This window comes from Quercus robur, chromosome 11, assembly GCF_932294415.1.
Source record: "Quercus robur chromosome 11, dhQueRobu3.1, whole genome shotgun sequence".
Lineage (NCBI taxonomy): Eukaryota > Viridiplantae > Streptophyta > Magnoliopsida > Fagales > Fagaceae > Quercus > Quercus robur.
Genome location: NC_065544.1, coordinates 12,868,883 through 12,890,099, shown reverse-complemented (window position 1 = coordinate 12,890,099; position 21,217 = coordinate 12,868,883). Strand labels below are relative to the sequence as shown.

General features: G+C 33.8%; 1 pseudogene; it reads right to left on the bottom strand.

Moving 5' to 3' along the window:
- Window positions 1–3,883: 3,883 nt before the first annotated feature.
- LOC126706050 (flavonoid 3',5'-hydroxylase 2-like) lies at window positions 3,884–7,509 on the bottom strand (annotated as a pseudogene).
- Window positions 7,510–21,217: the final 13,708 nt, after the last annotated feature.

Below are 21,217 nucleotides of genomic sequence, written 5' to 3'. Positions count from 1 at the left end.
AGGATAGATTGCAATATGTTGTTTCAAGGTAAAAGTGTTGTTTTAAGGTGTGTGGGCCTAAAGGAATTTATAATAGAGAGATACCAATAGTGACAGCTAGTAAATGCCTTTGGCATTAGAGACTTATCTATCCATGAACACAATATATATATATATATATATATATATATATATGTGTGTGTGTGCGCGCGCGCGCGCGTGTGCGCGGATCCCTTTGAAACGATATTGACTCATCATCAAAAGTTAATGTAACACAAATAAAAAAGAGAAATGATGGAACTAGAGGGATGTGCCTCATTTTTCTCTAAGTAAATTTGCTTTGAGATGAAAGGAGCAATAAATGATTATTTATTAATGTGAGGCTGTAAGCATGGGTTACAACAACGTAAAAATAGTAATACTACAGACACAAACTCATTTATAACATTTTTACAAATTGCTAATGTGGTTTTAGGAATTTTCAAATAATTATTGATAAACATAAATGTAATGTTAGTGGTAGACGCATATTAGAACTAATAAGAATTTGTCACATCAATAGTTTTTAAAAATATTATAAAATAATTTATGGGTGTAACATTATTCATATAGAAAGAGTAATGCTACAGACACAACAGAGACTTTCACTTCTAGAGGTAAACTATGAGTGTTCTTGAGAATAGATTATAAGTCAACTTTTAGCTTTTTAGCTTTTATATATAATATTTTTTAAAACATCACTTTTTTTTTATTAAAAAATATATATATACAAGTATACTTTAATACATTTCTTTAAAAAAAAAAAAAAAAAAAATTCTAAGACGACACCATTTACCTCAATTACTTTGGCATAGATCTCACAGTGCTAACACTTTTTTTTCATCACTCTCAGTAGACCCCTTCAAAGTTACAGAAAAAATTGTAGCACAAGTGTCCTTACTCCTTCGACTTTTATAATAAACTAAAATATTTAGTCACTTCAATCCAAAAAAACAACCTCGCCTACTATATAATCTACAGGTTGAGGGACCAGATAAAAATTGGATAGTGTTTGGGTTACAATTGATTTTTTTTCTTCATGGATTTTTGTGTGATTTTCTAATTTTAGATAATTTAAGTGGGATATTTAAAGTCCTATAAAAATTTCTAACATTAATTTCTGTTTCTACAAATTAGGATATGAAATTAAATTTTCAGGGCAAATTACAACTTATTCACCTTTACTTATTTTTGGTTTGAAATTTGACACTTTATCCACCTGAGGTCCTGACCAAAATTTAAGTTGTTTACCTATGATTTGAGATCTCATAATACAAGTATTTCACTGGGTTATTTTTTTGTCTTATTTAATCTTGTATTTTTATGTTTTGTGTATTTTTGGAGGAGAGAGACATAAAAGTTGAGCAAAATTACATATTTAGTCATGTTTTTAATAAAAGTGAATTATGGAACTCTAACTGAGCTAATCTTGAGTGGGTAAAGTGTCAAATTTCAAATCATATATAAGCAACTTAAATTTTGGTCAAACTAAAGGTAGGTAAGTTATAATTTGCCCAAATTTCTAACATTTACACAAAGGTTAAAATACTTTAGGGTCTATTTGGTAGGAGGGTTTTTGTTTTTGTTTTCAAAATAATATAAAAACAATTTTTACATTAAACATGTTTTGTTCCCACTTTTAAGTTTTAAGAAAAATTTTCAAAATATTAAAAAAAAAAAAAAAAAAAAAAAAAAAAAAAAAAGAAGAAGAAGAAGAAGAAGATGTTTGGGAGATCATTTCTAGTTTTGTGAATTTTTTTATTATTTGTTTTTACAAAGAGTAACGTTTAGATTACATGTACCTCCCCCCTCCCCCCATCTGACCTTTTTTTTAAAAATGATAACCAACAAATTTGAAGTGTGAGAATTTTTTTGTAAAAAAAAAAAAAAACTCTTTAATTTAAGAGATAAAATATTTTAGACATATCTATGGGGTCCGTTGTTTTCCATTTATTTATAACTTTGTTATTAAAAACATTTTTTGTATCTTAAAAATATCTTCTCAACAGTTTTCAAAATCCTGTGTACCAAGAAAATAAGAAACCAATTTTCTGAAAAACTGTATTTTTTTTTTTAAAAAAAAAATCAACCAAATAATAGCTTCAAGTGTGAGACCTACCAATTTTTGGTTTCCAAAAAAATAAAAACAAACAAATAAAACAAAACAAAACAAACAAACAAAAAAATTTGTTTACCAAACAGGAACTTGTGCTACAATAGCCACCTTATTAACCCCCCAATCACAATTATATCTCTAATAAATCTCAACTATATGTTTGACCAAGTCAAATCTCATACAGCCAATCATGGCCAAACATGCAATTCCATTATTTCCATTTACTTTATTAGCAATAATTATTTCATGTATAATATTGTGCAAATTTTATATAAAATGATTTGCCTTTTAACCATTGCACTTATTGTCGATTATTTGGCCACATAATCCAACAATCGGGCTGCAACAAGTAAAAGCGCTCGAGAGGGAAACAGCCTACCTGAGTAGTGAAAAATGCTTCAAGTTACTTTAAAGTAGATTGTAATAAAGGAGAGACTAGTGGGTAAGAGCATTCATGCCTTAATGCAGTTTACTATAAATTTGATCTAAAAATCTCTAATTTGTTATTTTATAGCCAAAATATATTAGTGGTTCCTTAAGCTTATTTACTGAGTACTTTTGGTTTCTTAAAATTTCAAGTGAGCACAATTATTACCAAAAGTATTATAAAAAAAAAAAATGAGCACTATTGGTATTTCTGTCAACTTCTATTAGTTTTATTGCATATGTCTAACGAAATAATGACGTGAAAATTTTTTAATGACATGATAATTTTTTTTTTTTTTTTTTTTTTGAGAAGGGATATGGCAATTTTTTATTATTAAAAAAAATCAAACAATTTTCCATAGGGTAACCTATTTTAAATTGGGTCTTTCCCCTGTCAAACCCATAGAACATGAAATGCCAGTTATTAGAAAGAGAGGTGCTGACTTTTATGAACCAGAAAAATAAGAAGATAACTTAGTTGATTCAAGGTGGCTAGTCTCTTGAAGTTGAGAGTGAGAAAGAGACTTTTTTGAGTTAAATTTCGGATTTTTGCTTCATTCCTTCCTTCACAGTACATAAATAAGACTCATAATACGATAACTAACCTAACAAATAGGAACTAACTCAGTAATTCATCCCATCAAATAAAAATTTGAGTTATTAACAACATAATCAACTATTGCTAATTTATTATTCAAATTCAAACTTCATCAGTTGTTGTGTAATTATCTTCCATATGGCCTTAGGACATAACACTGACCTTATGGATGCCAGAAACAGCAACGGAGGTACCAACTGTGCTCTCCCCGGTGTTATTAACCTCTTCTATAGATTTTATTTGAGAGAGAGAGGGAAGAAAAAAAAAGTTGAATCACTCAATTCATCATAGCCGCTTTAACTCAATCAAGCAAATGACCACAAACCCGCAATGGACATCAATCAAACAAAACAAGCAAAAACTACAAAATCATTTTTAACCAAAATCTGATCATTTTTAACCAAAAGAACTCAAAACTACAAAATCAAGCTTAAAATTCCACAAAAAAATATTTTCATTATTTCTTATCATCAAGAAATTAATAAATAAAAAAATATTATTGGTTTAGACTAGATTTGAACTCAATTTCCTTATCAAAAAGAAAGATTTTTTTCAATTAAGATAACTAGAATCAAAGTCACAGATACAAATAAAGTATGTGGACATAAATCTCATGTAGTACTCAAAATAACCACTCATAGCAGAAGAAATTCAACTATCTAAAAATAATTTTTATGACCTCTTATTCATAAAAAAACATAACATTACAATAAGAGAGACATAGATAAAGCAGCATTATTATCATAAAGCCACATGACTTTTCACAACAAAATATACATTGAGAAAGCAAGGAAGATCATCAGTCGATTGTAAACTGATTTATTAGGCAGACATAGGGAGAGAAACCTTAAGAAAAAGCTTAATTAGTATGAGGATAACTCATGACTTGGCACAATAGTAAAGCTTAGGAAGCATATGCACTTAAAGACAGCCTTGGGCTAACTATAGCCGTAAGGGGCACTGCCTTTTGCAATGCAAGCCCAAAGGTCTCGTCCATGTTAAGCTCAACAACCCCCTCTGGCAATTTCCAATCAAATGAGTGTACTAATGTGCCAAGAATGTACTCCACTAGCACAATTGCCATCCTAGTCCCAGCACACATCCTCCTTCCAGACCCAAATAGTATCAATTCAAAATCATTCCCTCTTGGATCAATTTTTGCATTTTTCCCACTCAAAAATCTTTCGGGTGTGAAATCTAATGGGTTTTCCCATACATCAGGGTCACGCCCTATTGCCCATATGTGCACACTAAGCCTAGTATTCTTTGGAATATAATAGCCATTCACTTCACATGCTTCGGTTGAGACTCGAGGCAGGTTTAATGGCGTGGAGGGGTGCTTTCGCATGGTTTCTTTGCATATGGCTTGAAAATATGGGAGTTTTGGTATGTCTGCTTCCTCAAGACGTCTGTTTCTGCCAATTACTTGATCCATCTCCTCATGTGCTCGCTTGAGGATGCTAGGGTTCTTCAACATCTCCGCAAGTGCCCATTCAATTATGCTTGAAGCTGTGTCTGTCCCTGCTGTGAACAAGTTCTTCAAAAATATACAAAATTCATCAGAACCTTGAGAAACAAACACACACATAGAATGAAGAGGGAATGGGTTCAAACCATTGTTATTAATACCGTTTCGGAGCCCGTTTCGGTTTGTCCAGTGGAGTGGAATATTTCGGTACCGGCCGATTTCGACGTACCGTTTCAGGGTGTTTCGGAGTTCTTAAAAAATAATTTATATATATTCTTGTAGAACATAAAATTTTCAATTCTAATAAATAAATAACTAAATATCAAATAATACAAATTATTTAGTCTTAAGTCTTAAGTCTTAAACAAAAAAAACTCTTAAGTCTTAAACATCAATAACTTGAAATATAATATCAATTTAACATCACACAATAAGAAGATTACAAGACAATAACTAAATATCAAATAATACAAGATTTACTCCTCCTCTTCATCATCATCCATGAGAGAAGGATCAAACTCATCATCAAAAGAACTCCCAAATATAACTTTTTTATAATAATAAAAAAAAAAAAAAAAAAGGAAGTTAATAATAGGCCAAATCCGGTACCGGCCGAAATTTGCATCTCGGCCAGAATTGGCCGGAATTGACCGGAATGGACCGAAACGGCCCGAAATTTGACCCGAGGTGGAACGTGTGGTATTCCGGTACCAGTTTGCATACTGATACGAAAAATTTCAGCCGTTCCAGCCGGAACGGAACGGAATCAATAACAATGGTTCAAACACATTCAATATAATTGAGTGTGCTTATCACTCAATAAAACTTCAACACGGTAGCATCTAATCCTAATGCCCAACAGCCCATATGATGTGATGTTTTGTTCATTTTATGTAGTACTTTTCCTTTGTCCTAGTGTTTTTGTAATTGTATATTAGTTTACTCTCTTTTAAAAAATTAAAGAGATGTTTTTTTAGTAAATAATTAAAGAGATTATTTGTAATTTTAAAATGTACTGGTTAATTGTTAAGTGATTGTGTGTATTTTGCTTATTAATTGTTTAGTACATATATTTGAAAATATGTATTTTGTTGTTTGAAAATATATGTGGAAATATGTGTGGGTGAAAAAGTGTATGAAAATACATGTAATGTTGTTTAAAAAATGAAAATGTGTGTTTGATTGTGTGTACCAAACACCTCCAATAATTTTGTGTATTTTTCTTTGTTGATAGTTTATTAAATGAATGTTTATTTGGAGTTTCAAAAAAAAATTTATACTTCTACCCCCTAACTCCAAGTCTTAACTTCGTCCCTGGTTACCATATCGTAAATATATAATTGGTCACAAACAGGAGCACTAATAAATTCCCCGAAAATTTCACACATTCTCCCTTATAGAGGCATTGCTTAAAGCCCACAAAGTGTCACGTTATTTAAAATTTTTAAACGAATTTATTTTGTAGTTCAAATTAAATATTTCATATCTACATACATATCCAATACAATGTTATTTTAAATTTAAAAGATGTAATACCAAATATACCTTTAAATCTATAATATTCGATCTAAAGTACAAAATAAATCAATTTTAAATTGAAAGAATCATTTTTCCCACAACTTAAGAAGTATGAGAGTTTATGATTTTTTTTTTTTTTTGGGTTTATATATCAAACGAAGATTATATATATATATATATATATATATAACAATACTATATTATTATAATATATGATTATAGTAGTCAACCACCATCGAGGCTGCGAGTCTAGTTTTCAAAATAGTGAAAAATTCCACGGCCAAATTAAAGAATCTCTGGCTGAAAATGAAGGTGTGGCAGAAAGAAATAGAGAATGTTCTCTGTTATAATATATATAAAGATAGTCGTAGACGACCTACCAATAGAAGTGCCTTAACGTTAGTCAAAGTAAGTCTCTCGCTAGTAGAGTTATCTCGGTTTGCCATAACAATGTCTAATAGATCAGGCTTTCCCCGACGCTCATGAGCAGTAGCTGTGTGCTCCTCAATCATCTTCTTCAACAGCACGTCGAAACGTTTATGCAAGCGCTTCATTCCACGCTCAATACCTTGCAAGTCCATCCATGCAATGGATGGTATATAATCACCAATGTTGAAGTACCCAGCTGTAGTCATGAGCTCCACAACCATGTCCTTAAACTCATTAGACTCCTCACCATGTGTCACAAACGCACGGCGACTTAGTATCACTTGGCTTATCATATTTGCCATGGCATAATTAAGTCAATAAATCTGGCACCACCACTGGCTCACCCTGTTTGCTAGACTCGTACATGGCTCGAACCATGTGTCCAAGCTCAACAACTCGAACCTGAGCCCAATCCTCAAGAGCCTTCCCTCCAAGCATGTGTAAGTTGCATAACTTTCTAAGCAACTTCCACCTTGGTCCATAATGTGCAAAAACCATGTCCTGAGCATCATACGCTAAATGCCAAATGGGTTGCACCGGCAATATCAGAAGACCGGTTAGAGAAATTCATGTCTAGGTTCTTGAGGAATGCTCTTGCTGCATCTGGTGTAGATGCCGTAGATGCCACAACCATGCCACAGGTGCCCATTTTTTGGTACATGACAGGTCCATATATTTTTGCCATTTTAGCAAGGGTTACATGAGGCATGTTTCCTAGAAGTGGAAGAGCCCCTATGATTGGCCAGCCTTTAGGGCCTGGTGGGAGTTTCCTAGAAGGGTTTTTGAGGAGTGAACGAATCGAATAGCGGGTTATGAAGAAGAGGATAATGGCAGCAACAAGTTCTCGGAGAAGGAATGTGTCTAACTCTAAGGCCATGATGTATGTTGTGAAGGGCTACGTGCAATAGAATTGGAATTGGGCTATGTGAAATTAGGTGGTGCCTCGAAGCTAGCTAGGGATGTTAACAATGTTATATATATAGCATTCAATCAATACAGTTAGGTGATGAATTGTAGTTTTTTTTTTTTTTTTTTTGAGAATGGTAGTTGACTCTGAGACTTACCAACTAGGCAACCATTCACTGCTATTAGTATTCTCTTAAATGCTTTACTCTCTGAAGCAGAAAAAAAAAATACAAAATAGGAAAAAGGCTTCCTAAGTCCTGACCCCGCTGATAAACAGTGTAAATGGCAAAACTTACTGCTTTACCTGATGCACAAAGTAGAAAATAATCAGAAGAAGAAAATTTCTGACACAGCAAAAATAAAGGGAAAAAATTCCCTTGCGCACAATAACACACACCCCTTTGACTTGTCTCGACATTTCAGTTTCAAACTGTGGGTTTTTATAAATGGATGTTGCTAATATGTATTCTAAGGATATACAATAATTTTTATTTTTGAAAAAAAATTTATTGAAAATTGAAAAAATATTGACAACTTTCTTAATTTTCAAAAAATATTTTTAAAAATAAATAACTTAATATATACCTTTAGGATAGATATTAACTGAATCCTTTATAAATAAAGGTGAAATATAGTATGAGTTATTGTAAATCTAAATATAAATTGGAGTTTCAAATGGTGGGTTTGGAGTTTGGAGCACATGGTTCGTCTGAAGGGAAAGTGGCACTGGCACCTGATTACCTACCCCATGCAGTATCCACCGCCCTACGTTTCAAATCCTGGGCCCTCCCATCCAAAGACACTAATCAACTGCCTGGGAAAAGGCAATCAGATACCAGACAAGGACAGAATTCTTTTTTTTTTTTTTTTTTTTTGATTAGAAACCTCTGGAATTTTCATTAGAAAGAAACAACATTAATGTTTGATACATCTTTTGAGACCTGCATATCTATAACGGGTGGGATATCCTCGACCCATACAAGACTATCTACAACTAAAATAGCATTTTTTGCCATGAGATGGGCAGCCACGTTCCCACTACGACGAACATGGACTGCAGCCCAAGTGTTGAAACACTTGAGGTCTTGCTTGATTCCTTCAGTCACCTTTTGAATCGACCAAGGTGGGGAGGTATCGCTTAAGAGGGCTGAGATTACTGTCAATGAGTCGCTCTCAAACACAACATCCTTCAACCCCAGATCCCACGCAAATTGAATCCCCACCTGCATTGCCATAGCTTCAGTTTCCAAAGCCTTAAGAGGAAGCGCCAGCCTTTTGCTCATCGCCCCCATCAGCTGCCCTTCTGCATTCCTAATCACTACACCGATACCACAGCAGCCCCTCTCCTTACAAACAGCCCCGTCCACATTAGCTTTATACCAGCCCTGTTTTGGCGGTTTCCAAGAGGGAGTAGCTGGTCTAGAAGACTTACATGGGGGGGGGGGGGATTCTCATGCCGAAACTCCTTCACATATTCCTCCATATCACGGCAAAGTCTGTGAGCAGATTTGCGTTGTCCCCCAAATTTGACCGTATTCCTTTGATTCCATAAACCCCAAGCTGTGGCCACAAACAGCTCCCAATCAATCTCAGGCTTTCTGTTTCTAACCTCCCACACAACCTCCAAAAACTCATCCGTTGGGTAAGGCAAGAGAGGTAACTTGAGTCTTGATTCTCCCCAAACATCAGCAGCAAATTTACATCCCCATAGGACATGTTCAACAGATTCACATAGCCCACAATAGTCACACCCCACCTCAATATCAACACCCCTTGATTTTAATCTATGTTTTGTTGGAAGAATATTCCTACATGAGCGCCACATGAACTGTTTCAGCTTGTTTGGACAGTTTAGACTCCAAACCAGTCTCCATAACGCACACATCCGCGTGTTGTCTGAAGTACTTCCCTTATCCGCTTTGTGGTTTTGGGTTTTTAGCCACTTTTGAGCTACCTTATAAGCACTTTTCACCGAGAATTTGCCGTTTTTAGTCCAAGCCCATATCACAGAATCTTCAACAGGCCGAGAGCTCACTGTCATTCCCAGAATCACATCTGCTTCATGAGGCAAGAAGACTCTCCTCACCTTATCAATGTCCCAAGATCTTGACTCTTTGTCAATGAGGCATGCAACCCGATCGGATTCAAGAGGGACTTTAGGGCTAACCACCAAGAAAGAATCCGGGGTAGGGATCCATCTATCCTCCCAAATCTTCACATTCTCACCGTTACCTACAACCCATCTAGCTCCATTCACCACAATATCCTTTGCAGCCATTAGACTTCGCCACACATATGAGGGTCTACGGCCTAATTGGGCTTCACAAGGACAGAATTCTATTTTCTATGGAGGTACCTTCATGAATAGTAATTTAATACTATTATTTAGCACGATCTCTCTTTAATTATTACGCAAAGTCTCTGCGCATTGCTTTCTTTTTTGTTTTCTGTATTGAATTCAGGTGAATACGTCACAGGGTAGTTCTTCCAAGAAAAAGTGAAAGTTCTCTTTGGATTTTTCTTGTCTAAACTCTAACCTTTTTCGCCTATATTTTGTGGTTGATTTTAATATAAGAAATGTGATCACACTGTTGGAATCTTAATAAAACAATGTTATTAAAGCCACAATGTTGTTAAGCAAACTACTTTTACAATGCACTAATCTGATAATCTGTCGTGAAAATTTCTGTTTCACTGAGACATATTGATGTTAATAACACACACCTTTGCATACTCAGGCTGCATAATCTACACACTAAAACCACAAGATGGGATGATGGATCCTTGTGATACACAGTCTATTAATTTGAAAATTTTTGTAACCACCTTTGTTTTTAACTATTCGATACTAAAATTGACAGTATTTCAAATGCAGATCAGCCTCCAACGATATTGCATTCGCGGGAGTAATCCCCTCATCTACAAAGGAAAAACAATAATATTTCTTGACAAATGGTTGGGGAATATCTACAATCCCTTCCTCAGCAGCCTTGCGTTTTGAAGAGGAGCTCAGTGAGATGGTGTGTTGATCTAGACAGCAAGAGGATATATTAACCACGGATTTAAACTTTGAATATCTCTATTAAAAACAACAAAAATTGTCAGTTAAATTACCAAACTCTTCACTGAGCCAAATTTAAATTATTAATAATAATAAAATAATAAAAGTGCAGATAAATTTTGTAACGAAGTGTGACAAATTAATGAAAAACTTGTTGTGGGTCATGCTCACTTTAGTGGCCAAGTGAGCCATGTGATTTGGAGTACTCATTTTCCTAAGAGAAGTAGGAGGCGGCCAGGGTTATTAACTAATGCATATAAAGATATATGTTTTGTGACGTGTGTCGCATGGTAGAAGGAAAAAAAATGGTACAATTAAGAGTGATAATGTTGAAAATCGTCAGTGAGTCACACAGTCGTGCTCAAGACAATACCTGCGCAACACAAAAAAAGAAAACCTCAAGAGAGTACCGATGTGGTACCGGCCAAATACCATCTGAAGGTCAAGTTAGAGAATTTTTCACAACTTTAGGGTGCCAAAGCTATGGTCAATTATGCATATCTTGGTTTGTGAGAGTTTTGGAATTTTTATAGTAGCATAGGGTTGACATCTGTTCCTTGACTTAGAAGATCTTTCCTTGTGGGAGAGATTCTCTTTAATTTGCATATCTTGCGGAATCCTTTCCTTGTAGGACTCCCCTTGATTAGGGTTAATCGTGGGGCACAAGATATTTCCTTATATACTCATGTGTGGAGGCCAAGTAAGGCCATGTTAGACTCGTCTAAGGTTTGCTTATCCCCTTCAGCTTCCTTCCGTCAACTTCTTATCCTGTCTACATATTCTAGTTGTCTCGTTCAGATGTTTGTTGACCTCAAGGTGTAGCCATCAGTTTTGAGGTGGAACCGTCGACTTTATACTTGTTGCTTGTTTATGAACGCACAAGTAAGGTCGATGAGTTCATTAGGACCGTCGCCTTTGCCTAATATGAACGAGTTTATCAATATTACAACATTACCCTTATCAAAGAGTGAACTGAAGAGTACCGCCTACAGTGAAATAGAAAAGGAAGAGCAGCCTAAGTGTGATGCGGTGAATGCACTAAAGAAAGAAAAATTGTGTGCGAGTAAAGAAGACAAAAAGATTTTCTTTACCCATGAGACATATAAGAAAAGATTAATTTTAGAGTTTTTCTCTAGGGATATATTTTGGGTACAACAATCACGGATTGTTGTTGTATTTAGAGTGTGACAGAAGATTTCATTATATTAAAAAAAAAAATAAAATAAAAAAAAAACATGTTGGGTCAGATAGGTTGACCCAACTCAACAAAGAAAAAAAGTTAGGTCACTAATCAACCCGTTTTTACTCCGAGACAAAAATGTCAGGTCTGAGTTGAGTATTTTTCATTAGATTCATGTAAAGTTTCCTCATTTTTTATATTTAATGGTTGAGATTTAAAGTTGCTTTTTGCAACTTTAAATCTCAACCATCTACACCAATTGCATCAGGTGCAATACCCTAATTATTGCACCTAATCTCAGTCCTTGGAGCACATGGTTTGTCTCAAGGGAAAGTGGCACTGACACCTAATTACCTACCCCATGCAGTACCCACCGCCCTACGTTTCAAATCCTGGGCCCTCCCATCCAAAGACACTAATCAGCTGCCTGGGAAAAGGCAATCAGATACTAGATAAGGAAAAAATTCTATCTCTATGGAGGTACCTTCATGAATAGTAATTTAATACTACTTTTAGAGCATCCACAGTAGTGGAGCTAAAAATTTAGCTTTTTAGCTCCACCAAAAGTTATTTTATCTATTTTACCTACACACATGCCGCAGCAGTGGATCTATTTTAGCTTTCAACATAATAAAATAATATAAACATCACAATAAAATAATATAACCACTATAATAAAATAATATATCCCACTACCTAAAAAAACATCACAGCACCAACCACAACCACTCTACCATCAGCCACACCCACAACCACCACCACCACCACAGCAGGAAAAAAACAAAAGACAAAAAACAAATAAACCCACAGCACCACAAAACACTACACAACCACCACCAACACAGCACCACAAAACAAACCCGCAGCACACGACAAAACAAACCCACAGCCATAAATCACAAATCGAACCCACCAAACCCAAATCCAGCTACCCAACATCAAGGGACCGGAGTTGAGCTTCAGTGGGAGTTGAGAGACCGGAGTTGAGCTTCGGTGATGTTGGGCTTCAACGGCGTGGGTCTAAGGGATCGGAGTTGAGCTTCGGTGACGTTGGGCTTCGGTAGCGTGGGTCTGAGGGACCGGAGTTGAGCTTCGATGACGTTGGGCTTCGGTGGGAGTTGAGAGACCAAAGTTGAGCTTCGATGACGTTGGGCTTCGGCGGCGTGGGTCTGAGGGACCGGAGTTGAGAGAGTGAAGGGACAGACCGGACCGGAGTTGAGAGAGTGAATTGAGAGAGATGAGCTTCAGAGTCTCAGAGATGAGATGAGAGTGAATGAGAGAGAGGCACAAATAAAAGAATGAAAAAGAAATGAGCAAGTGGAAGCCGGTGGAATAAAATAATAGAAGCCGGATAATAAAATAAATTTTTTTTTTTTTAGCTCTAAGGAACAGTGCACATCTATCTATAGATGTGCATTATAGCAATGGAGCTAAAAAAAAATGGATTTAGCTCCACTGCTGGAGCATCATTTGAGCAGCAGTATAGCTAAAATTTAGCAATATAGTAATATAATTACACTGCTGCAAATGCTCTGATTTAGCATGATCTCTCTTTAATTATTACGCAAAGTCTCTGCGCATTGCTTTCTTTTTTGTTTTCTGTATTGAATTCAGGTGAATCCGTCACAGGGTAGTTCTTCCAAGAAAAAGTGAAAGTTCTCTTTGGATTTTTCTTGTCTAACCTTTTTCGCCTATATTTTGCGGTTGATTTTAATTTAAGAAATGTGATCACACTGTTGGAATCTTAATAAAACAATGTTGTTAAAGCCACAATGTTGTTAAGCAAACTACTTTTACAATGCACTAATCTGATCATCTGTCGAGAAAATTTCTGTTTCACTGAGAGATATTGATGTTAATAACACACACCTTAATCTGCATACTCAGGCTGCATAATCTACACACTAAAACCACAAGATGGGATGATGGATTATTGTGATACACATAGTCTATTAATTTGAAAATTTTCGTAACCACCTTTGTTTTTAACTATTCGATACTAAAATTGATAGTATTTCAAATGCAGATCAGCCTCCAACGATATTGCATTAGCGGGAGTAATCCCCTCATCTACAAAGGAAAAACAATAATATTTCTTGACCACTGGTTGGGGAGTATCTACAATCCCTTCCTCAGCAGCCTTGCGTTTTGAAGAGGAGCTCAGTGAGATGGTGTGTTGATCTAGACAGCAAGAGGATATATTAACCACATATTTAAACTTTGAATATCTCTATTAAAAAAACAAAAAAATATCAGTTAAGTTACCAAACTCTTCACTGAGCCAAATTTAAATTAATAATAATAATAAAAATAGCAAAAGTGCACATAAATTTGGAAACAAAGTGTGACAAATTAATGAAAAATGAAAAACTTGTTGTGGGTCCTGCCCACTTTAGTGGCCAAGTGAGCCGTGTACATGTGATTTGGAGTCCTTATTTTCCTAAGAGAAGTAGGAGGCGGCTAGGGTTATTAACTGATGCATATAAAGATATATGTTTTGTGACGTGTGTCGCATGGTAGAAGGAAAAAAAAAAGGTATATTAAGGCTGCGTTTGGTTCAATGTAAATTGAATTCCAAGTGTAAAATGAATACAGGGGAAAGTGAATTCTCATAAGAAAAATGAAATCCGGGTGTTTGGTTCTACAATGGAAAATAGTCCAGAAAACATATTCCGATGTTTGGTAACATTCTGAAAATGCTATTTTCCTACAAATTTTTCACATTTTCTTAGCCATTTTCTCAACTCCCAAACAAATTTTATAACAAAAAAATTCAAAATATACACTTAACACAACCAAAAATCAAAATAAAAACATCTTTTATTCACAAACTCGGTGAGAGGAGGAAGAAAGAGTGAGAGATTGAGGGAAAGAGAGGATCATAATGGATGGAGGCAGCGGCGGCTAGATCGGGTGGGTTTGGGGGTGGAGTGGAGTGGACTGGTAGTCGGTGGCGGCCAGATTGGCCAGTGCGTTGGAGAGGTGGGTCTTGGGTATTTGTGGATTGGTGATGAGGGAGGGGTGGGTTGAGATCTTCAAGTGTGTGATGTCTGTGAGGAGTGGGCTGGTGGTCAATGACGGCCAGATCAGCGATGTTGAGCAAGAGGTAGAAGATGAGTTAAGGAAGAAGAGAGGAAAAAAAAAAAGCTTGGCCGGTGCGTGATCTGGGCGGTGGGGGCGGCACAATCTGGGCTAGCTGGAGCTTGGTTGGGCGGAGGGGTGTGCTCTCTCTTCTTGCTCTCTCCTTCTCTCTCTCTCTTTGTCTGTGAGTGCTAGAAATCATTTGAAGGTAAAATAAAAACTGAAATTCATTTCCGGCTTGGGAGGGTTATTTTACAGTTAACGTGAAAATTGATTTCCGTTTGACCCAATTTTCTATACTTACCAAACACATAGGCTAGTGTAAAATGATTTCCTGAAATCCTTTTCAGCCAAAACAAACGCAGCCTAAGAGTGAACTGAAGAGTACCGCCTACAGTGAAACAGAAAAGGAAGAGCAGCCTAAGTGTGATGCGGTGAATGCACCAAAGAAAGAAAAATTGTGTGCGAGTAAAGAAGACAAAAAGACTCTTTACCCGTGAGACATAGAGTTTTTCCCTAGGGATATATTTTTGGTACAACAATCAAGGATTGTTGTTGTATTTAGAGTGTGACTGAAGATATCATTATATTAAAAAAACATATTTTAAAAAATGTTGGGTCAGATAGGTTGACCCAACTCGACAAAGAAAAAAAAGTTGGGTAGCTGATCGGCTCGTTTTTACTCCGAGACAAAAATCTCAGGTCCGAGTTGAGTATTTTTCATTAGATTCATGCAAAGTTACCAGTCCGAATCCAATATCCAATTTTGCTAGGTCTATTGATTGGAATTACTTTTGTTGAAAGAAATTCAAAATCAAAATCAAGATAAGAGCCCAATCCTTTTTAAATATCCTCATGTTCACACACTCAAAATACACACAAAGCCCAAACACTCCGCACACTCAAAATCTAAATACCCAAAGTCCGCAAAGTCTAACCACACCAAGCCCAAAGACTCAATGCCCAGATACAATTCTTTTCAGTCATTTCAAACATTAATTTTGCAACAAACACTATATCACACCCACCCTTTACCTCTCCAAAGAAATTCCAAGCCCATCTTCAGTCCTATAAACCAACAATTCAATGATCATAGTCCAGGAAGTAACAACTTATCCTTATGCCGAGTTGAAGAAGCTACCACTTTAGTGATGAGACAGATGCTAAACTATTGGTCCAGATGCTAAACTATTGGTCCTGGAGTATGGGGAAATTAGAAATGTAATGTGAGAGAGAGTACTTGGAATAAAAACAAAAATTCTTTTGTTTGGGGGAATAGCTATTATATAGCCCAAAGAACCGAAGCCTAACTACGATTCTTTTTAGTCAATTCATTCTACCATGCTTGCACTCCAAAGAAATATCAAACCCATCTTCAATCCTATAAACCAACCATTCATAGAAAAGGTACAAGTGACACTTATACGAATTGAAGGAGCTTATGCCAGATCCTTTAAACCTACAATTCATAAAAAAATAAAATAAAAAGGGGAACATTTTTGCGAATTGAAGGACACTTATGCACAAGTGACACTTAAAGCGAATTGAAGGATCTTATGCCACTTTAGTGATAAGCCAATTCGCTTACTATAGGTCTTTTGAGAGAGAGAGAGAGAGAGAGAGAGAGAGAGAGAGAGAGAGAGAGAGAGAGAGAGAGCTTAAGTACATAAAACAGCTCCTTAGTAATAATTTTTACTTGTTTTTATAATTCATTGTTAGAAAGGATTTAAACTCTGTACATTTTTGTTAGAAACATGAAATAATGTCAGTTAAGTTACATAACTCTTAGCTAAATAACTTTTACTTAGAAATTATTATTTATGTACCAAATTATAGCTAAACAAATGTCTAAATGAGTGACTATTCGAAAATGAATAGTTATTCTATGATGATTTATGAGATTTTATTTATTACTTGAAAATACTTTTAAGTAATTGGAAAATATTTAGGGATGCTATTGTTACTTTTCTTTACATAGTGGACAGTGTGGAGAAGCAAAAACAAATTGAAATAATTTTCTTGATGCATCTGAATTCAATTTGCACCCAAAAAAACCAATACTGCATATGACATAACATTTGATACGAGAGGAAATTAAAATATAAACATTAGGGATCGTCCTTTAACTTCTTCCACTTCGGTATAATTGTGACATTTTACTTGTTGAGCCCTTGTTGGAGTAAAAAATCCAAATGAGTCATAACGCTTTCCATTACAAGATTTAAACCTGAAACTTCCACTTCTCAAACTCTTAAGAGAGTCAGCCCATAACCGTTAGACTAACCATCCCAATGATTCCTCCTTTGACTTATTAACATAAAACCACTCATATTACAAATTTTTTAGGTGACTGACAAAAAGTCGGAAATCCCTCAATATGATATTTCTATCTTGATAAAATCACATTTTTTTTTTTTTAATGTCTAAGAGCCGCAACCAACCAATAATGTAGTGATATTTTCAACTTTGATTTTTAACCATGCAAGTTTTCAACCAGTTAAATTATTGCTTTCACGTCATATTCTCTTAGGACTTTTTTGTTCCCCTATTCGTAGGCCCTTTTCCTCATTAAACTAAAGAAAAACAGCAACACCCGATGCTCCATTTTCAGAGCAACTGCGAGTGGTAATGATTTTTTTGCTCTAAAAGAAATACAGAAGATAGATTCGTAGATGACTAGCTGTAATACAGAATGGGTCATTTTTAATTTTTAAGTGTATGAAATATTTACCTTTTCAGATTCGATCGGTTGAGACTGAAAATCTAGAAGCCTGCAGTCTTTTCAAATTTATTTTCTTCTGAAGAAAAAAAAAAATCATCATATAAAATAATTTAAAATTGAAACATTTTAATAAAAATGGAAAATTCTTTTTATAAGATTTGAAATAATATATAATAGTAAATAATTACCTGTACCTTACTCCATTAAAATAATTTTTTTTCTTTTTTTTTAGAGAATTTTAACTTATGACGTCCACTCCTGATAATAACTCTTTATTAATTATTAGATCAAGATACCAATCGGTTTTTGGTGTAGGCATAGATTGAAGTCCAGATCTCTTATTCAATCATCATAAATTTTACTAGTTAAGTTAACTAGAACTTAAGGTTAAGGGTTTCAATTATTTTTTCCAAGTATAAAATACTTTTTTTTGTAATAAATGGCTCTTTGCCGATCACTAACACAAGAAAATGTTCCCAGTCAGAATTGTATGGGAGAGAAAAGATACCAAAAAATTATTGCAAAAATTGTTGAATCGTGTCCAAGAACCAAAAGCAAGGGAATTATTAAGAGTACAAAAATTTGGACCTTCCATGTTGTATATGCATCAAATAAAGTGGACATGTCACAATGGACGGAAGTTCTATATTTCCTGTTGGAGTCAGCACTTATCCTCTTCTTCTTGTCCAAAGAAAGCACCAAGATTGCTTTAAAAAATGAGTTTTTTATTTTATTTATGAGGCTTGCATAAGCAATGAGTTAAAAAATAAAGGAATTTTTTATTTAAAAAAAAAAAAAGGAATGTCAAAGTGATTGTGTGCCATATTGTTTGTTATTTTGGTTTGTAAATGGCTAAGAATAACTCTCTTCTTGGCTTCCTCAAAAAATTATAATTTTAATTGAAAATGTGATTTTTTTCTTCTTTTTTTTTGCTAGTATTTAAGACTAGATACATATAAATTGTTATTGAATATTTTATTCATTTTCTTGATGTGTTTTTTCCCCTGTAGGGTAACCCAAAAAAAAAAAAATTTTGAGATGAATTTTTTTTTTTTTTTTTTTTTGGCCCACAAAAATATCCCTTAAAAAATAATAATAATAATAATAATAATAATAATCTGTTGGTCGTAGAAATAAACACCCTGTAATATTCAATTTGAATGGAGGATAAGCTAGGCCATTTTACGCACGGTATCTGGGCTTAAACTAATAAAAGTGGGAAGAGTATTGGGCTTAAACATTTTCAATTCCGAGAGCTTTTTTCTTTTCCTTTTCTTTTCAGTTATTTTATCCTCAACATTAAAAGGGTGTTCGTGACTCCACCGCTCACAAGATACCTAGTGATGAGCTCATTTGTTTATGGCATGATGTAAATCCAAATTTCAAAGGTCCCAAATTCAATCTATCGATATCATAGCGTCGATTCATGGGATTTGTAAGGTGTTTTATGAGCAAGAAGTAGAATAAGAAATGATATTAGTGATCAATTGAATAAGGGTATTAGTGATGTCATAAAACTTGGAGAATAAGAAATAATATAACCAAGTTTACTTATTTTCAATTTGATAACATTTTTTGTGCAGAAAAAAGTTCAAATTTGAAATATATGTTCTCATAGAAAATAAATTTTTAATTTTGGTTTTTAAACGTATATTTCTTCTAAAACAAGCTTTTATAAATTTAGACATTTTCATATATATTTTTCACCAAAAATAATATTAAAGGTATTTTCATGTAAATATTCCCACAAATTAGTTATAAACTAAATCTAGAAAAGTTAATGTGAAATAAAACAAATGTTCAATTATGAATTAGTGTTTTTTTTTTTTTTTTGGGGGGGGTGTGGTTTAAATCAAAACTGAATCATTATGGTTTGTGAAATTTATCCTAAAAATTTACCAAGAGGGTTAGTACACAGATTCTTATGGAATTGTTGTACGACTCATACAAACATAAAATGACTAATTAAGTGCGAATTATTTTCCATTTTCTTGTGAAATGATTATGAACTAAGCCATGTGATTGACCCGTCGTCTAGCTGAATAAAGCTTGTTGGATAAACCTAACATGATAGTCAATGGAAATTATGGAATGCCAGGAAGAATATTCGCTGTTTATGGTAATGCAAAATATACCTTTTCTGAAAATAATGCAAAATATTTATAAAAATAGGCTATAAGATTATTGGTTACTAATCACATATCATTAGCAACCACACTTAATCTTATGTCTATGGCATACTGGATCTTAAACTTTTTTCATTGCAGTGTTAGTGTACTATTGTTATGTTGTCATTGTATTGCAGTTGTCTCTCTGGTCTCTTTATTTATATATACAAGTTACAACAATATTACAACATCCTTAATTTGTAAAGTATTTCCATCATTCAATATATATAGAGAATTATATATATATATATATATATATATATATATATATATACACACACATAGAGAGAGATTCTCAGTTGCAATAAAAGAAATACATTTTGTTTACCATAATTCGATAGTTGGAGAATAAAATATTTGAATTTTGAATATCTTCATAAAAAACATAAAGAGATATCAATTAATTGAATTATGAGATTATTTGCCAACAAAAAGAAACACTTAATCCAACTAAGTTATTTAATTATAATTATTCCACATATTATTATATACCGATCAATCCTTTATTTTTATTCATTTTCCTTTTTTTAACTTTTAGATGACATCATTCCCACGCATGCCATTAACCTTCTTTTTTTTGAGCAAATCCATTAACCTTCGTATGTGAAGGCATTATAAAGCTAGCCTAATTTCTCCGCCACACGCCTAATTTCTATTCTATCAAGCCAATGATTCCATTGGTGCCACCCTAGCCCATAATTGGGCCCAGAGTCAAGTCAATGTTGTAAAATTGCAAAGTTTAAGTTAAAAGGTACTTGAAATAGTATAGTGAGGTCTATAAATAGTATTAAAAAGTACAATTGGACTCATAAATAAGTTGAATAGTAATAAAAAAAATAAAAATAAAAAATTGGCTTTTTTTAAGCAATCTCAAACGCACACTTAATAGATTTCAAATTATTTTTTATTATGTGTGTCAGGTTATATTAAGAGGGAAATGTTAATGAATGTTAGAGGATATTTGTTAGTGAACCATTTTAGAAAAGTTTATATGAAAAAAGAGAAAAAGTAATTAATGTTTTAACAATTATTTTCAATTTTTCATAAAAATAATATAAAAACTTTTTAAAAATGCTTTCTTAACAATTGCCCTAAAGGCACATGTTAATATAAATCATATTAAAAATAAATAAACATATAATTATAAGTTGCAAGACATTTTTTTAGGAAAATAATTACTTATAAATAATTTAATGATTACAGGTATAAATTTAATGTTATGTATTTTTTAAAATATATTTTTACAGATTAAATATTATTTAAAAAAAAAAAAAAAAAAACACTACCAATGTCTAATTCCAAATTTTTTGAGACAGGTATGTATTCTCAACCATTCGTGATGTCATTTTAGAAAGGAAAAATACACCTTTCACTGATTACCTTTTAGTCTTTTACCCGGCAAATGGAATTTACCTAATAACCTTTTTGGTAAGTTCCATTATGAATTATCAACTTTCAGTCAAAAAAACCAAAAGTGCAATTATGAGCTAATTAACTCATAATGTCGTCATTTTTGCTTAATCACC